The following is an 11,575-nucleotide window of genomic DNA, read 5'->3' on the forward strand; positions in this document are numbered from 1 at the left end:
TTGATAAACAGTGATTACATAATAACTCATTGGAATATAAAGGGGAATGTTAAGTGAGATACCGCTAATGGACAAAGCAGGGCATTGGGGGTATTTTGGTTTTAGTGTCAGGTGTTTTCCTACACAGCTCCATATAGTTAAAGCATACCATTGGGCATTTAGTTAAAACGAAAAGGGAAAAGGGGGAGGACACACTATGCCTGTGTCCACACACCAGTTTCTCTCTGTACATTAAACGAATGGGGAGTAGGATGTCGCAAGACTAAAGAAAATGAGTCGGGAGTAGTCAGGATGCCATAGGCGGATATGCATGTAATCTGAGGAAGCCCAGTCTGGAGTTACAAGGCACTCTCTCCAGCACACCTCTTGTGGGACAAAGCTTCTTAATAGGCAGTGTTTTCAACGGGACAAGTGAGTCCTTTACATGGATTGTTCCCATCAATCTGTCTCGGTGACAACCTGTGTCATTCTCAATACCTGTTAACTAGTTAATGCTTCTGCTCTCAATTCCTGTGTGTGTGTGTGTGTGTGTGTGTGTGCGTGTGTGTTTTGAGGAGAGGTGGGGGGAGGTTTCTATGCCACCTAGCAATTCTCTGACACCAACTGGGTGTCCTATAATTCAACTCGATTCCGACACTACATACCTGGAGTTGGCTTCAGACCCCACAGGTTAAGGACTCTGCCCTACGAGCCCCTGCCCTCCACTTCAGATGCCAATTGCAAGTCCAGGCTGTCACCTGTGCTTCTGACAGACTGGCTATCGATCAGAGGTTCGTTCCAATGACCTGCTCTTTTGGGGTCGATTAATGTGCCAGAATGGCTCCCGGAACTCAGGAAAGCAGTTTACTTACTAGATTATCGGTTTATTATAAAAGGATATAAATCAGGAACACCCAGATGAAAGAGATGCATAGCACACGATATGCAGAAAGGGGACAGAGCTTCCACGCCCTCAGAGTGCACCAATCTCCCCTAATTCCATGTGTTCACCAAACCGGAAGTTCTCTGAACCCCATGCTTTCAGGTTTTTGTGGAGGCTTCCTTACATAAGCTTGATTGATTAAGTTACCGTCCATTGGTAACCAAACGTAATCTCTAGCCCCTCTCCCCTCCCCAGAAGTCAGGTGATTGGGTTGAAAGAGCCAACCCTCTGATCACGTGGTTGGTTCCCCTGGCAACCAGCCCCCAGCCCTGGGTGACCTGGGAGCTTTCCCAGAGATGCCTCATTAGCATAACAAAGACACCTTTATAGAGCTCATCTAGAAAATCCTAGGGTTTGGGGCGTTTTCTGGCAGAAATGGGGACAAAGATCAAATATATATTTCTTATTCTAAATCCCAGTATCACATTAGCTTACTGCATGTTACATGCCTCTTAATTTTGGATGATACCTCACAACTGCCCTGTCCTCTATTGGTCCACAAACTGGCCCTGCACACAGAGCACAGTGAGAGACCTAAGAGGCAGAGCACCCCAAGGGAACCCACTTGTGAGGCTTGTCTTGGGCACCGCAAGAGTAGAGCTCCATACCCACTCGATAAGACCATAAAGTTTATACAGAGGCCTTAATGGGGCTCAGTCACAGGGTCAGACCAGGCCTCAGGAATATCTTGCTCTCTTATCGCGACTTAAGTCCTTGAAAATGGCTTCCACACTCCAAGGACAGGGGACAGGGAAGAGCCTCTGATTCCCTGGGTCCAGCTCGCAGGTCACCCGGTGGTCATGTCCTCTCAATGACCTCCTGCGACCGCTTGTCACTTTCAAATTAATATGACCACTACTCTTCTCCTTTGTGGGGCTTTTCCTGGTTGAGCGCCCCTCAACCACTTCACAAAAGGGGAACGAGGACCACACCCGAGGAACACACAAGCTGCACCCACGGTAAGCATTTTAAAATTCTAACAAAAACAGTGAATTGTTAAAATATGTTTAGAATACAGTTTAAGGGGACAAAAATTGCTATTAATTACCTTGCTTTCAACCATAGGATGTTTAGGTTGGAAAGGAGCTTGGTGATGAGGAAACAGGTGCAGAGAGATGTGGTGACAAGTCCCAGGTCACCCTGAGTGGGCTATAGAACTAAGTAGGCACCCAGGTTTCTCATCTGCTTTCCCATTGGTCCCCAACACTCTGCCCTCCCCGTCAACTGCCCTGGATCTTAATCCTCCTCCTGTGCCTTTATGGCTTTAAAGAAAGAAAATTTAACCTTTCTTCTACTTACTTCTTTTTAAGTGTATTTATTTTTGAGAGACAGAATGTGCATGCAAGTGGGGGAGGGGAAGAGAGAGGGGGAGAGACAGAATCCTAAGCAGGCTCCATGCTGTCAACACAGAGCCCGATGTGGGGCTCGAACCCACAAGCCATGAGATCATGACTTGAGCCAAAGTCGAACACTTAAGTGACTGAGCCACCCAGGCACCCCTCCTCTACTTATTTAAATCAGTGTTAAAAGCCCACCGATATCATGCCTAGGGCTTTACATTTAACTAGTAGAGTAAAAAGATAAGAGAGAAAAAAATGGATGACCCAAGTCCATTCCTGGATATATATTCCCTGAGAAAATTGTGCTCACCTGTACCAGGATACCTAAGGAACTTTTTGCATCTTTTGTCAGGAGTCACACATAACCAATGCATCGATGGTCCCTGCTTCAAAGGCATGCCCAGTCCCAAATCCAGGCTGCAGTCCCACAGGTGGATCCAACAGCCTATAGTGGCTACCAGCCTGGTGCGGGACCCGTCAGCCAGCTAGTTCCAGCTCTTGGTTTAATAGCAGCCCTTATTATGTTCGAGATTTTTGACTTGGACAAGATCCCATACAGTAAGTAGAGGGGAGCTCCAAAGGGCTACAGAAAGGAAAAAGGTTTTAAAGACAGAACAAGGAAGCCATAAACAAATGAACAAACAAAAAGCATTATTTTGCGCCAGGTCTTTGCTGTGGGGACAGAAGGGTCTTACCCAGTGGATTGCCTCATCTTGCTTTGGGGGATAGAGAGAGCCTGAGTTACAGATTACTTTATTGGTGCTGACCGGAAAATTCCTGACTGACCAGTTAAAACTACATTTCTGAGGGAGGTTGAAACTGTAATTGGGTTAGGTATTAAGCCCTAGTTTGGTGACATGGCCTAGCATAAGGGACTTCATTTTGGGTCTGTGGTTTTCCTCCTGACAAGGGAGACATGTTAATCTGGTAGCATATCTGTGGGGGCTGGCCGTGTTGTAGGAATGCCCCAGAAACCATTTCTGACCTCTCAGTTCAGAATCTGGAAAATGTGGTAAATCATGCTCTACTGGCCAGTAATTATAAATGGTCTGTTTGTATTAACTTTCTGAAAAGAGGTCTTTTGTTTTTCCAATCTTTAAAGTGGCCTTGAGATAGAAAAATGCCAATATGAGTGAAATCCTTTGCAGGTATTTGTCTAACCGTTCATTCCACATTCAGTCTCGGTGATTCTCATGAAAATTATTGTATTATTGACCCCATTTGACAGAGAGAGAAACAAAGCCTTGGGGAGATTAAGTGATCTACCAATTGCCACTTGTCCCTTAGGTGGAACATCCAGAAAGAGAACAAAAGTCTTTTTCTTATAGTCCTGGGTGTCTTTGCTTTTTCCCTTCAGTTGTTGCTTAATCTATGTTTCAGTGTGGCCAGGACGCAGGGGTGCCTGAGCACGTGGCTCTGGGGGTCCCAAACAGACCAGGTTTGGCCCCTCAGTGCCAACAAAATCCAAAGGCAGAGAGACAAGCAGTTTTGAAACAAGAAAGGATTTTATTTCCTAGAGGCCAACACAGGGAAGACAGCAGACTAGTGTCTCAACGACTGTCTCCAAAGTGCTGAAAATACTTCCAGGTTTGTGTAAGGAGAATGTGGGGCAAAGGTTAGTGGGTATGTGCAGGTGGGCAGTACAGGTCAGGTCAGTCATTATCTTGGGGTCAGTCATGTGGGGTCTTGTAGGCTCTGGGCTATCCTTATCACATGAGAGGATGGATTCGGTTCCCATCACGGATGCTTTGCCCAAAGGGTCTTTTGTGAGTTGAGACATGAGCTGGAAAGAACTTAATTAGTTAGAAAGTACAGACTGAGGTCAAAATAAAGGTAGTTAAGGTGACAACCGTGTCTTCTTTCAGTATCTTGGACTTCAGAGTGTGTAACATGGAATTTTATTAGACATATGGATGATAATTTTTTATTAAAAATTTTTTTAATGTTTATTTTTGTGAGAGAGAGAGAGAAAGAGCACGAGTGAGAACGGGGCAGAGAGAGAGGGAGACACTGAATCCCAAGCAGGCTCCAGGCTCTGAGCGGTCAGCACAGGGCCCGACGTGGAGCTCAAACCCATGAACTGCGAGATCATGACCTGAGCTGAAGTCAGAAGCCTAACTGACTGAGCCACCCAGGCATCCCCTGGATTACAATTCTTTAAAAAGAGTCTTCTCAATGCTATTTACTGAATAATCTTGTGATGCTGTCTTAATCTTAAATTTGCCTCTGTCTGAAGTTCATTCATTTTCATTAATATATGGTCCTTCAATGTATACAAATATACCTCAGTTTCTATATTCTATTTAGGATGGATATTTATGTTGTTTTCAGTTTGGAATGATTCCCTTTGTAGTTCTGATGTTAGGGTACACTTTCCTTGTGACTCCCTCATGCTCAATCTGAAATATCTGAGTGTGGATATTTCACATTAGTTTTTGCCAGGAATAGCGTCCGCCCCTTAGAAACAGAACTTATTGAATGGCCTGGTTTCCCAGCCCAGGCTCCCACTTTCAGCAGCTGCCCGAGAACACAGGCCATGCTGGGAGGAAGTGTGGCACTTGTGAAAAGTTGTAACCCAGGGGACCTTGAATCCAGAGTGTAATTCCCAAGTGTGAGGAAGAGAAAGCCCATCTGAGACATTTTTGCATGAGGAGATGGGAGGCCTCTGGCTGTTGTCAGTGGAAATCCTGGCCATAAACCACGCCAAGCTGCTCTGAAGAGAGGTTACAGGTTTTCCAGTCACATTAATCTTTAACCTCTGTCCCCAACACTTCCCAATAAGCTTTCGCGTCATAGCCATGCATACTCAAAGACCACACCTCAACCTCCCAGCCTAGTCTATCCCTAAACCCAGTTGCCTCGCCAAAGAGCTCTCTGGAAAATCTACTGCCCCAGGGCTACTGGAAAATTAATTTAAAGAACCAGTTTGCCCTTGAGGAAAACTACATGGACTTGGTGATTGAAAAATTGCATTAGACCCACTGGTTGAAAAACAATACCTTGAAAGTGATGGCTTAAATTTGCCATGGCAGAAATAGAATATTCAGGTGAAATGATTATAATTGATTATCAAAGGACATTTCTTTGATCTTTGATTATTTGCTGTGTGTAATGCAGGCCTGAAAAAAAATTTTAAGGCTAAAATTGTTTGAATTGATTGTTACAGTTTTAATATACTTTACCAACTAATATATTGATTGGGAAATATCATCAAATTCAAAATACAAATCCATACTTGTGCTAGGGCATTGGCTAAAGTTGACAATTCATATTGTAGTTCATATCATCAGCTATTTGCTTATTATACTAGAAAGGCATTGTTGAGTTTCTAACTTAGATCTTGTTTCAAAAAAAAAAAGACAAGATGTTAACATTAGGGAAAGGCCCCAAATAGAGTCACTTGTGCCAAGGCCCACATCACCTAACCTAACTGTAGTTTCAGCCTCTCCCAGGAATGTAATCTTAACCAGTCAGTCTGGAATTTCCTGGTCAGCACTATTGAGGTAACCCATATGATAGATCCCTACTGTCCCCTAAAGGAAGGTGACCTTGCCTGAAACAATCCATTCTTTGCTGGTAACTTTCTTGTCCTGCCTTCTCTTGTCTATAAGTCTTCCATTTTCTACAGCTCCTGGGAACTTCTTTCTATCTGCTAAATGGAATGCTGCTCAATTTGTAAATCATTGAATAAAACCAGTAAGATTTTTAAATTTACTCAGTTGAATTTTGTTTTCTCAACAGTGTCTAAGTTCTTTCATTATGATATAAATCATTGTATAATAACTAATACTCATTTGCCACTAAAAATTCACAAAGCAGTATTTCATACACATAAATTAGAAGTCTCTAAATCATTATCCAGTGTATATTTTATAGAAAGTGTCTGTTACGGAAATTCATCAGTATAAAAATAACTGCTATTAAAATTTAGAGAGTATAATAAGGATATTATTTTAAATTTATTTTTGTTTTTAAGTAAATGGCATTTATACTATTTAAATGGTATAAAACTTTTCTATATACACTTCACCACCTTTCCCTAATATTAACATCTTATATAACCATCATAAATGATCAAAAACAGAAAACTAACATTGATATAGTACTATTAACTAATCAAAGACCTTATTCAAATGTTACCAATCATCTTACTAATGTGTTTTCCTGATCCAGAAAAAAAAGATCAAAACCAGGGTCCACATTGCATTTGGTTGTCATGACTCCTGAGTCTCTTTCAATACAGAATAGTTTTGTTTTGGGGCGCCTGGGTGGCGCAGTCGGTTAAGCGTCCGACATCAGCCAGGTCACGATCTCGCGGTCCGTGAGTTCGAGCCCCGCGTCGGGCTCTGGGCTGATGGCTCTGAGCCTGGAGCCTGTTTCCGATTCTGTGTCTCCCTCTCTCTCTGCCCCTCCCCCGTTCATGCTCTGTCTCTCTCTGTCCCAAAAATTAAAAAAAAAAAAAAAAAAAAAAAGAATAGTTTTGTTTTGCTTTGTTTTGTTGTGTTCCCCTCCCCCCCCCCCCCGCCATGACTTTGACAATTTTGAAGATCACGAGCCATTTACTTGGTGGAATGTCCCATAATTCGGGGTTGTGTTGTAATAAAAAAATACATTTGGCCTTTGTCCCTAGTCCCTGCCACTGAGCTCCTAAAACCCTTGGATTTCTTGAGTAGTAGCAATGTCTTTGTTATGTTAATGTGGTTACTCAACCCGGAATTGGTCATGTTATCAAAGGAAAGAACAAAAACAAAAATAAAACCAAAATCTAAAACTAACCATGTGATTAGAGGGTTAGAACTTTCAGCCCCTGTGGAGAGGACAGGGTCTGGGGATTGAGTTTTATCACCAATAGCCAATGATTTAATTACTCATGCCTACATAATGAAGCCTTGGCAAAAATCTTTTGAATAACAAGGTTCTGGGAGCTTCTGGGTTGGTGAACCCATCAATGTGCCAGGACACTGGCACTAGAGAGGGCATGGAAGCTCCACATTCCTCCTACCCCATCCACCCAATACGTGCCCCATACATCTCTCCCACTTGGTTCTTCTTGAGTTGTATCTTTTATATAAAACTGTAATTGTTAAGTACAACACTTTCCTGAGCTCCATGAGCCATTCTAGAGAATGATCAAATTTGGGGGAAGGTTGTGGGAAACCCCAAATCTGTGGTTGACCAGACAAGTTCGTTTGGGGACACCCATGAATTGCAGCTGGTATCTGAAGTGGGGACAGTCTCTTGGGACTGAGCCCCTTCACCTATGGGATCTATGCTAACTGCAGGCAGTTAGTGTCATGATTGAATTGAATTGTAAGACACACAGCTGATGTCACACAAAATTGGTCTTCGGAAATGACATGCAAGGTTACCTGACATCTCCTCATGATAAATTTAGGTTATGATTTTTTGTAAGATTACCAGAGAAGTGATGTGGAGCCCTTCTCAGTATATCATGTCAAGAGGCACATGATGCCGATGTCTCATTACTGGGATGTTAACATCCATCACTCAGTTGAGGTAGTCTTCCAGGTTTCTCTACTATAAGGTCATATTTTCCCCAAATGTATTATTCTTTAATGTTTCACATTCTAAGATAAAATATTAAACTACTCATAACTTCTTCCCAGATGTCAAAAATATTTTCTTAATCACCAAGAATAAGAAAATAGAAATACATTAGAGAAAATGAAAGAAATTTATTTGTGCAATTGAACAAATTTTTGGAGAAAATAGATGAGATGCAGAAGGAAAGAAGGAAAAGACCCAGAGTTAATAGTGACAGAAGAATGTAGGATTGAAATGTCACTGATTGGGCAGGATATGAATTCTATCTCTGTGACAATCATAAGAAATGAATTTCCACTTAGACTAGAAGAGGAAAAAACCCAAAGGCCCCATTAAACTTAATGTATTTTGTATGAATGCAAGTACACATCCATATAACTTCAATATTCAGAGGACTAGTTGATAATTATCCACCTCACGTTATAGATAACAAGTTTTGAGGAACATTACACACAAATTCTTCCAAATGACAAAAAAAAAGTGCTAAAACTTTTTACTTCAAAAGACTTTGTATTTTGTCTTTGGGAGAAGAAAAGAAGCAACTGGAGATTGACAATAGTACAAAGAACGGCAGCACTTATCACATGCTTTTAGTAAACATGAAGAAAATTAAATGCATAACAATAGTGTTAAGCATTTAAAATTGACCTCTGATTCTAAAATATAGCTATATTATTAATAGTACAAAACAAACTATTGGAAAGTAAGATCAAATATCATGTGCCATTGTTAAACACAATAGAGTTGATTCTTTTTTTTTTTATGGTGAAAACTTATATTTTGATTTAGCCAACTGGATTCAGTTTGAATCCAGTTTGAATTCAGTTTGAATTGCAGATGCTCAATTTTGCTGGCAAAACCCAGAGCATCGTTGTCAGGAGCCAGTCGAACATATACCTTCTTCTCTCCACTGGGCCTGATCAGGGTGTTGACCTTGGCCACATCAATGTCATAGATTGTCTTCACAACCTATTTGATCTGGTGCTTGTTGGTCTTGATGTCCACAATAGACACAAGTGTATTGTTGTTTTCTACTTTTTTTTAATTTTTTTTAATGTTTATTTTATTTTTGACAGAGAGAGACAGAGCATGAGCAGGGGAGGGGCAGAGAGAGAGGGGGCCACAGAATCTGAAAAAGGCTCCAGGCTCTGAGCTGTCGATTAGGGGCTCGAACTCATGGACCACAAGATCATGACCTGAGCCGGAGTCGGACACTCAACCGACTGAGCCACCCAGGCGCCCCTGTTGTTTTCTATTTTATTCATGGCTGACTCAGGAGTCGGGGGTCAGGGGGCGGGGTGGAACTTGATAGTGCTTGATGATGGCATACTGGTCAACCTTGCTTCTCCTGGGGGTGCTCTTTGAGGATATTTGGGCTGCGTTCAAAGATGCAGTGTCTTGGGTAGTTGGAAGGTAGGTGACTTGAGGATCTTTTTTTTCATGTGTGACTGGATGCCTTTCAGCACCACTTTCTTGGCCTTCAAAGCTTTTGCTTTAGGTTGGGCTTTGGGAGGGGCAAGAGCTTTGGGTCCATTTTCATGACAGGGAGAGGATTCATCTTTTGTGCAGCAATGCTAGTATTCAGATCATCCAAGAACTTTATCAGCATAATAATGGAATTTTTGTCATCTGGTATGAACCATAACAAATAATAACATTGAAGGTAGAACATTTTCTTAGAATACAAGCCTCAGCAGCACACTCATGTTATTTGGTTAGGTAAGAAGTGCTAAATATTTCTCACCTATTTAAAATTTTTTGTAATGTTTATTTATTTTTGAAAGAGAGAACGACAGAGCATGAGCGGGGGAGGGGCCGAGAGAGAGGGAGACACAGAATCTGAAGCAGGCTCCAGGCTCTGAGCTGTCAGCATAGAGCCTGATGTGGGACTTGATCCCACAAGTGTGAGATCATCTTCTGAGCTGAAAACAGACACTTGAGCCAAAGTCAGACACTTAACCGATTGAGCCACCCAGGTACCCCTTTCTCTAAAGGTACCCCTTTAGATACAACTTCTAATATAATCTATGTAGAAGAGATAGTAATTATTACCAGATTTTCAAATTCCAAAAAGGCAAACATGTCTGTAGGTGAATATTTTGTGGGCATTTGTTCAGTAATGACGTGAGTAGAAAAGACTATATGTACTCTTACTCATGTTGATTGCTGACTACCTACAAAAACTTCCAGAATAACCTGTTGGTCAAGCAAAGTCAAGTGTGTTAGGCTTAAGGCAGCAAGGGAGAGCACCATCTTAACAGAGTCTTAGTGTCTCAGTAGAGGAAAGCTTTAGGGTCTGGGCTCAGGTAACTTAAGGCAAGTCCTTCAAGGCAGGGAATAGGTGAAGATTGGCCAAAGTTTGTGATGTAGTACTTCAGGATTGGTGGACACAGTGGGTCTTAAAACAAGTCTGGATAAGCAAACTCTTGTGCTGATAAGCAAGGTGTTTGTGCAGGTGAGCACACAGTTTTTTTGATAAGACTAGCTGTTTGCCACAATGAAGCAACTGTTTGCCTTGATAAATCAGTTTGCAGAATTTCCTGAAGCACATGATAAAGTTAGTTATTTATTGGGTTGCAATCTTATTTTCCTGAGAGAGAATTTCTTGGAGAAAAACAGTTAAGTTATGTTGACATAGATAATATCAATTCTCAGCACAAGGTATACAAAAACTACAATCTATTTTTTTTGTTTTTTTTTTATTTTATTTTTTAAATTTACATCCAAATTAGTTAGCCTATAGTGCAACAATGATTTCAGGAGTAGGTTCCTTAATGCCCCTTACCCATTTAGCCCATCCCTCCTCCCACACCCCCTCCAGTAACCCTCTGTTTGTTCTCCATATTTATGAGTCTCTTATGCCTTGTCCCCCTCCCTGTTTTTATATTATTTATGTTTCCCTTCCCTTATGTTCATCTGTTTGTCTCTTAAAGTCCTCATATGAGTGAAGTCATATGATTTTTGTCTTTCTCTGACTAATTTCACTTAGCATAATCCCCTCCAGTTCCATCCTCCAGTTGCAAATGGCAAGATTTCATTCTTTTTGATTGCCGAGTAATACTCCATATTATATATATATATATATATATATATATATATACACACACACACACACACACACACACACACACACACATACCACATCTTCTTTATCCATTCATCCGTCGATGGACATTTGGGCTCTTTCCATACTTTGGCTATTGTGGATAGTGCTGCTATAAACATGGGGGTGCATGTGTCCCTTCAAAACAGCACACCTGTATCCCTTGGATAAATACCTAGTAGTGCAACTGCTGGGTTGTAGGGTAGTTCTATTTTTAGTTTTTTGAGGAACCTCCATACTGTTTTCCAGAGTGGCTGCACCAGCTTGCATTCCCACCAACAACACAAAAGAGATCCTCTTTCTCCACATCCTCACCGACATCTGTTGTTGCCTGAGTTGTTAATGTTAGCCATTCTGACAGGTGTAACAAAAACTACAATCTAGATAAAATAATTCAAATGACTAGGGGATATGACAACGCCACAAGTACACATGGGAAACACAAGGGATTGCAGCAGCAAATTCTAAAAATAAAAATTTATAAAACATACTATATTCCTTATTTTGTTTAAACCTGATAGAAAATGTGCAAAACCTTTTTTGTCATCTGTGTTAGACTTTATTGAAAATAATTTTAGGAAAGAGAAATTTGAAGCCATTTTTGAAAAAATGAGAAGAAAGTCAAGCTGAAGCTATCATGACACT

General features: G+C 41.2%; 1 pseudogene; it reads right to left on the bottom strand.

The window, feature by feature from the left end:
- Positions 1-5,795: 5,795 nt before the first annotated feature.
- Positions 5,796-9,909, bottom strand: LOC124523485 (60S ribosomal protein L23a-like; annotated as a pseudogene).
- Between the last annotated feature and the right edge of the window lie 1,666 nt (positions 9,910-11,575).

This window comes from Lynx rufus, unplaced genomic scaffold, assembly GCF_022079265.1.
Source record: "Lynx rufus isolate CCGP_SWC_20201006 ecotype Redwood Valley unplaced genomic scaffold, mLynRuf1.p SCAF_4, whole genome shotgun sequence".
Classification (NCBI taxonomy): domain Eukaryota; kingdom Metazoa; phylum Chordata; class Mammalia; order Carnivora; family Felidae; genus Lynx; species Lynx rufus.